The sequence below is a fragment of the Narcine bancroftii genome, chromosome 1, assembly GCF_036971445.1.
Source record: "Narcine bancroftii isolate sNarBan1 chromosome 1, sNarBan1.hap1, whole genome shotgun sequence".
Taxonomy (NCBI): Eukaryota; Metazoa; Chordata; class Chondrichthyes; order Torpediniformes; family Narcinidae; genus Narcine; species Narcine bancroftii.
The window spans coordinates 131,970,805-131,978,277 of record NC_091469.1 but is presented as its reverse complement, the minus strand read 5'-3'; the positions used below and the strand labels follow the sequence as shown (position 1 = coordinate 131,978,277).

Sequence of the window (7,473 nt, the reverse complement as noted above, 5' to 3'; positions counted from 1 at the left end):
TCTTCAATGTTTTTAATTTCTTTACAAAACCAAGTATTTAAAGATTTGTTATCCTTTGAAAAAGGTATAAGACAATTCTGAATCAGAGACATCTTAGGCAATATACCTCCTCTGTTCCAATTTTGTCATTTATCTTATTCCAAACATTAATCAAGGGCTTCAACAATGGTGTCTTTTTAAACATCAACTATTACTTTTGAGTCCCATTTATATATAAATTCCTCTGCTAATCTCTCTCCTATTTTATCCAATTCTACTTTAACCCATGCCAGCTTCTCCTTCAAAAAAGAAGTAAGAAATCTTTTGGGCTACTCAATAGTTATTCTTAAAATTAGGAAGCTGTAGGCCCTCCAATTCATATTTCCACATTAGCCTTTCTATAGCAACTCTTGACATCTTACCTCTCCAATTGAATTCCTTACATATTTATTTAATTCCTGAAAAAACTTTTGAGGCAATAATATAGGTCAACTTTAAAAAAGATATTGTATTCTTGGGAATATATTCATCTTAACACAATTAACCCTTCCTACTAATGTTTTTGGTAAAATCATCCATTTAAAAAAAATTTTCTTCAAACTTTTTAAGTCATGGAAAATAATTCAATTAATATAAATTCTTTAAATTATTGTCTATATGTATCCCCAAATATTTAATCTCACGTTTTGTCCATTTAAATTGGGTATTTCTATTATAATTGTAATCCTTTTCCGTAAGGGGCATAATTTCACTTTTATCCCAATTTATTTTATAACCAGAAATCTTTCCATATTCTTCCAGTTTAAAATGTAATTTTCGGAAGGAAGTCTCAGGTTCTGTCAAATATATTAAAACACTGTATGCAGATAGACTAATTTTATGCTCTTCTTGACCAACCCTGCATCCCTTAATTTCCAAATCACTCCTAATTGCCTCTGCAAGTGGCTCTATAGCTAATATAACAAAGCTGGGGATAAGGGATATCCTTGTCTACTGGATATTGTCATTTGGAATGGAGCAGATATCTGTCCATTAGTCATTATTTTAGCTTTAGAATCATTATATTATGCTTTAATTCAGTTTATAAAGGTCTATCCAAATCCAAATGTATCCAACACCTTAAGCAAAAGGACTCCCTCCAATCTGTCAAACACTTTTTCTGCATCTAGAACCACTGCAACATTTAAGTCTCTTCATTTTTGTGCTAAATGTATAATACTAAATAGTTTAACCAGATTGTCAGCCAATTGTCTCTTTTTAACAAAACCTATCTGATCCATATTTATTAACTTAGGTAATAATTTAGTCATTCTGTTTTCCAAGTTTTTTGCAACAACCTTACAATATGCGTTTAATAATGAAATAGGTCTATAGGATGAAGGTTGTCGAAGGCTCTCTATCTTTTTTGGGTAATCACAGTAATTATTGCAGTTGAAAATGATTCTGGAACAGTATGAGTTGTTGATGCCTGATCTAACATTTCCATAAAAATGGGAATTAATAAATCTTTAAATTCTTTATAAAATTCAGACAGAAAGCCATCTTCTCTTAGAGATTTATTACTTTGTAATGAACTAATTGCCTCCTTCACCTCTACCTGTATGAGGGGGCACTCAATTCTGTCTGTTCTTCCATATTCAAAAGTCTTCACAAAAGTCTATGTAGAAAACATCCAACGTTCATCAAGGTTCTTGGTAACCTTTTTGAAAAACTCTTAAGTTTTGGTAAACATGTCCGACCACATACAAAGTCATGTTGACTAACCAAATACTTGTATATTCAATCTCTCAGTACACCTTCCAATAAGTTACCTACTACTGATGTCAGGCTCATTGGCCTATAATTTCCTGGGTTATTTTGGAGCCTTTTTAAAAACAGCAGAACAAGTCACCCTCCAATCATCTGACATTTCTTCTGTGGTTGAGGACATTGTGTTCATTCAATGTATACATTGGCTTTTAGTCTGTTTTATGTACCTGTGTAGCTGCAGAAAGCAAATGAATATTGCATCTGTTAATTTTAATTATGTATGTAATACTTTTTCTATTTAAAATATCTTTATTGAGTTTTAATAACAAATACACACATTTAAATCTAATACATTTGACAGAGTATGAGAAAATACAAAAAAATCGACCATTTCAAATAAAACCTTGATTAAACACAACCCCATTGTGTACACCCTTTAGATCAAACCCACTATATCAAAAATATTTTAAAAATAAAAAAAACAAAAAGGAAAAAGAGACCCCCCCCAATAATCAAACCCCTCCCTCTAAACAAGGGATATCTAATAAAAGTAGGAAAGGAAGGATGACACTCATAGACCAGACAGCTCCATTCAGGAGCATCTGTGAATGGGCCCCACGTCTTAAAAAAGTTCATCTTTCCATGTTTAACATTATGTTAACATTATGTTGTAGCTGCTACTTTGGTAGAGCTACTAAAGCAATACACACACACACCAAGTTAGTCAACACAAGACTGTTTTATTTAGACTTTACAGGCTTCTTTTATATAACTCACATCCCAGGTTCCATGCGACGGGGTGGGACAACATTATGAGTTTGCTTCCGATCCATGGGACCAGCAGGTTTAAATTAAGCACAGTGAGAGTCCCACGCCTTCCAGCAGGAGACTCCCTAAACCAACGTGCCGTTACTCGGCATGCAGCACTGCGCGCGTCCAGTCCATTAAATGGGTGAGTACCCAGCTGTCTTATGGCTCCATGCACCCGCCAAAGAACCGCGCCAGCAACAGTTCATAATACCACACTGTGTGCCCACTCAGCCTGCTAAACGGCCACTACACCCCACCCACCCCCCCCAGAACTGTCGTCAGACACCAAAACACCGGCTGCCTGCACCTTAGGTGGACACCCTCACCATCTGGGCTGGGGGCACTGAATGGGTGAAGTGGGATCTACATTGGCAAGCTTGAGTCTGTCTACACTAAACAGCTGTGAATCCCCCCCCAATGTCTAAAGTATACCCAAACACATCCTTCATAATCATGTGGAAAGGGCCCCTCATACGGTTGTCCAATGTCTGCATACAAAAACAAAATCAGCGTCAAGGAGCTGTGGGGGCATATGTCGTTTAGGGGTTCCATGCCAGTTGGTTGATACAAGTTTGCTGACTGTGACACCACGTCGAAGCTGCTGAAGGACGTCCAGGTCAGATTTGGATGCGAAATGAATGTCCCCTGGAACTGTAAGGACTGCACCATAAACCATCTCTGCAGATGATGCAGGCAAATCTTCCTTGGGAGCCATGCGCACTTCCAGTAGAATCCATGGCAACTCATCGACCCAATTGGGACAGGTGAATCGGGCCTTAAGTGCGGACTTGAGTTGCCGAAGGAAACATTCCACAAGACCGTTGGAATGTGGGTGGTATGCTGTGGTGTGGTGCAGGTGTGTGCCGTAAAAGTGTGCAAAGGCAGTCCATAACGCAGAGGTGAATTGTGCTCCGCGATCTGAAGTTATGTGCGACGATGAATGATCTAGCGTGTCTCATTGACACTGGATAGCAACAGGATGGCCTCTGGCCAGCGCAAGAAATGGTCTATGACTGTTAGGATGTATCTCATGATTTGAGATACTGGCAATAGTCCGACCAGGTCCACATGCACATGTTCAAACCGTCAGCGTACCACTAGAAATGGTTGAAGAGGCGCCTTGGTGTGCCGCTGAATTTTGGAAGTCTGGCAGGAGGTACATGTGTGGGCCCATTGTACGATGTCTTTTTTCAGTTCATGCCATATGAATTTATTCGACATGAGCTTGACGGATGTTCTGATGGATGGATGAGAAAGGCTATGTATCTGGTCAAAAAGAATTGCCTACAAGATGCTGGAATCACCGGCCTAGGATAGCCTAAAGACACGTCACAACGTAGGGTTGGGCCGCCCAGTTGTGGTGCCACCTGTTGTATGTCCAAGTTAGTAATGGCTGTACCGTATGCCTGAACATCGGGGTCCATGACCTGTGCTCTGGCTAATTCAGGAATATCAATATGATATACAGTCTGTCTGGACAGCATATCAGTGACAAGATTGTTTTTACCCGAGACATGGCTAACGTCCACCTTGAATTCAGAAATGTATGATAAGTGATCCTGCTGCCTGGCCGACCATGGATCCACTATTTCGCTAAAGGCAAAACCGAGTGGCTTACGGTCTATAAACACAGTGAACTGCCGATTCTCCAAAACGTATCGTAAGTGCCTTGCAGCTAGATATAATGTCAACAGTTCCCGATCAAATACACTATATTTCATCTCCGACGGCCATAGATATTAGTTAAAGAAAGCGAGTGGTTAGCAATGGCTATCGACGGACTGCCCAAGAACTGCACGTATCTGAGGCATCAGTGTTAAGTGTCAGGGAAGTGTCGAGATTAGGATGGGCGAGCATTGTTGCATTGGTCAAAGTGTGTATGGCAGTCACAAACACAACCTCTGCCTCTGTTGTCCAGGTAATGTCCCTATGCTTTGTGGTGAGGATCTGAAACAGAGGTCAAAGAATGTCAGAAGCTGCTGGAATGAACTGGTGATAGAAGTTTATCATGCCCAAGAATTTCTGCAGTCCCTTAACCGTGGTAAGTTTCAGAAAAGTACGGACTGTGCCTACTTTGCTGGACCTTGTGTCCCAGGAAGTTGATGGTGGGCCTGCCAAATTGACGTTTGCATGGATTGATGGTAAGACTAAATTCCTCTAGTCGTTGGAACAGGCGGAGTAAATGCAGGTGGTGATTCTGTTCGGACTAACTGGCTATGAAGATGTCATCTAAATAGATGTAAGCGAACTCTAAAGCCCTGCCCAAAGTGTCCATAAGCTGCTGGAACATTTGAGCGGCATTCTTCAACCCAAATGGCATCCTAAGAAATTCAAAAAGCCAGAAAGGAGTAATAATTACCATTTTAGGAATGTCATCCATATGGACCGGGATCTGATGGTATCTCTTGACAAGATGAACTTTGGAAAAAACATGGCAATTGTGCAGATGGGCAGTGAAATCTTGTATATGAAGGATGGGGTATCTGTTGGGTGTAGTTATATTATTGAGCCTACAGTAATCACTGCAGGGTCTCCATCCACCTGTTTTCTTGGGTACCATGTGTAACGGTGATGCCCAAGGACTGTTGGAGCACTGAATGATACCTAATTCCTCCATTGCAGAAAACTCTGACCTTGCCTGCCACAGTTTATCAGATGGAAGACAACGACCTCTGGTATAAATCGGCAGGCCTGAAGTGGGTATGTAATGGAACACACCATGGGCTGTTTTGGAGGTATTGAAATTAAGAGAGAGAATACCAGCAAGTTCACCGAGCAAAGCAGCATCGACATCTTTGCGCAGGGTATTCACCCCGAGTTTGGAAACTCTCCCCTTTCTGCATATCAATGGGTATGTTTTAAAAGTGGTGACGAACCAATTTCCTCCGCTTCTCGTCAACTAGCAAGTCATGGGACCTTAAAAAATCTACACCCAAAATGAGCTGTGCAACAGAAGCCAATACGCAATTCCAATGGAATGTCACCCCTCCTATCCCAGTTGTGACCCATTGTGTGCCAACGCTGGGAATGGTAGTCCCATTTGCTGCATGAAGAGCCAGCTGTTGATGTTTATGTGTTTTTTCAAAATAGGTTGGTGGAAGCAAATTGACCTTAGCATCCACGTCTTCAAGAAACTTGCGCTTACCAGCGTCATCTTGAAGATACAATAGGCCAGCACTTGCGTCAGCTGCCAAGACCACAACTGACAGCCGGCTTTTTCGATTCCCACCTTTTATTACTGTAATAGATACATGGGAGGACACATTTATGGGCATTTTTTCCCCAATGGCGATGGTATAAATACCAGTCTCGCCACCCGTCAGCGCGTTCCTCCTTCTTTGTCTGAACCACAGACATGAGAGGCTTGTAGGACATGGGAGATGTATCTGCTATGAAAAAAGGCTGTATGTGAGTAGACTCTTGCGTTGAAGTATGATAGAGTCTGTCGGCCTCCCGGGTTTCATCATGGAGACGACGGAAATCCATGTTAGTGATTGGTATTTTGACACAACCCAAGAGTTTGGACAGGAATAAAATCTCAAAAAGCAAGCAATGAGAATGACCATCCACTGATGTGAGCATCTCATTTATTAGGTTAGATGGATTCCCGTCACCCAGGCCCTCCATATTTAAAAGCCACATGCCACCCTCATATCTAGTCAATTCCAGTGTGTCCAGGAGAAATTGATGGAACCTGGTGGATTGGTTGTGTGCTGGAGGATTGGCAATTAATTTACTTACTCAAGCTGTGGTTGCAGTGTCCAATGCACTTACTACGTGCCAGAATTATGTGTCCTCTGCCATTATGCCACAAAGACGAAACTGGGTTTCAGCCTGATTAAGCCATACCGGAGGTTGACGGGTCCAGAAAGGAGGCAAGTGAAGTCCCATCGCATTAACCACCACCGTGGTGGCAGCTGCTGTAGTTGTGTCCATGATAACTGTAGATTCAAGCTTCGGCTGAATCTTGCATTCGGGGTCACCCACTGTAGCAGCTACTTCTGTAGAGCTATTAAAACAATACACACACACCAAGGTAGTCAACACAAGACTGTTTTATTTAGACTCTACAGGCTTCTTTTATATACCTCATGTCCCAGACTCCACAAGATGAGGTGGGACATCATTATGACTTTGCTGCCAATCCACAGGACCTGAAGGTTTAAATTAAGCACAGTGAAAGTCCCGTGCCTTCTGGCAGGAGACTCTGCAAACCAACATGCCATTACTCAGCACGCAGCACCACGCACGTGCAGTCCATTAAATGGGTGAGTACCTAGCTGTCTGTCTTATGGCTCTGTGCACCCACTGAAGAACCATGCCGGTGACAGTTCGCAATATTGCGCTGTGCGCCCACTCAGCCTGCTACATGACCACTACAATGACTGATTTTTTATAAACTTCCTTTCCATTTCATCAGAATTGCCGGTCGAACTATCAAGGAGGTAAAAGCTAAAATTCGCTTCTGAGATGAAGTCAATAATATTCCTTCTTCTTGAGAGAAACCAAACAGAGCAATTACAGGGCACGGTTCTAACTTGACCCTAAAAATGATTGATTAAGTTTGAATGTAATTTTTTCAATAAATTTCTAAACTAGGGCAAGTCCAAATTATATGTATCAAAGAAGCCTCAAAAATGTTACATTTATCACAAAATGGATCAATTTCAGAATAGAACCGAGAAAACTTTCTGTGTACAACCTTAAATTACAACAAACAATGGGGGATTCATTAATCATATTTAAAGGGCAACCTTGCTGAGGTTCCCAATAGAACCTAAAAAATTTTGACTGTATATAAATTGACATGCTTTTAAAACTAATCCAAAGAATAAAATTCAACCTGTGGCAGACCTTTGTGAGGTGCACTGACATCACTCCCTTTTATGAAGCGCACTGACATCACTCCCTTTTATGAAGCGCACTGATATCACT

The 7,473-nt window shown here is 41.1% G+C and overlaps 1 long non-coding RNA gene across 1 annotated transcript; it reads right to left on the bottom strand.

Annotated features, from left to right (window-relative positions):
* Window positions 1–1,528: 1,528 nt before the first annotated feature.
* On the bottom strand, window positions 1,529–7,425 carry LOC138764341 (uncharacterized). The gene is made up of 3 exons (XR_011358126.1): window positions 7,393–7,425; window positions 6,280–6,547; window positions 1,529–1,963 (listed from the first exon to the last, which is right to left on the bottom strand). It is a non-coding gene; the product is annotated as an uncharacterized lncRNA (long non-coding RNA).
* Between the last annotated feature and the right edge of the window lie 48 nt (window positions 7,426–7,473).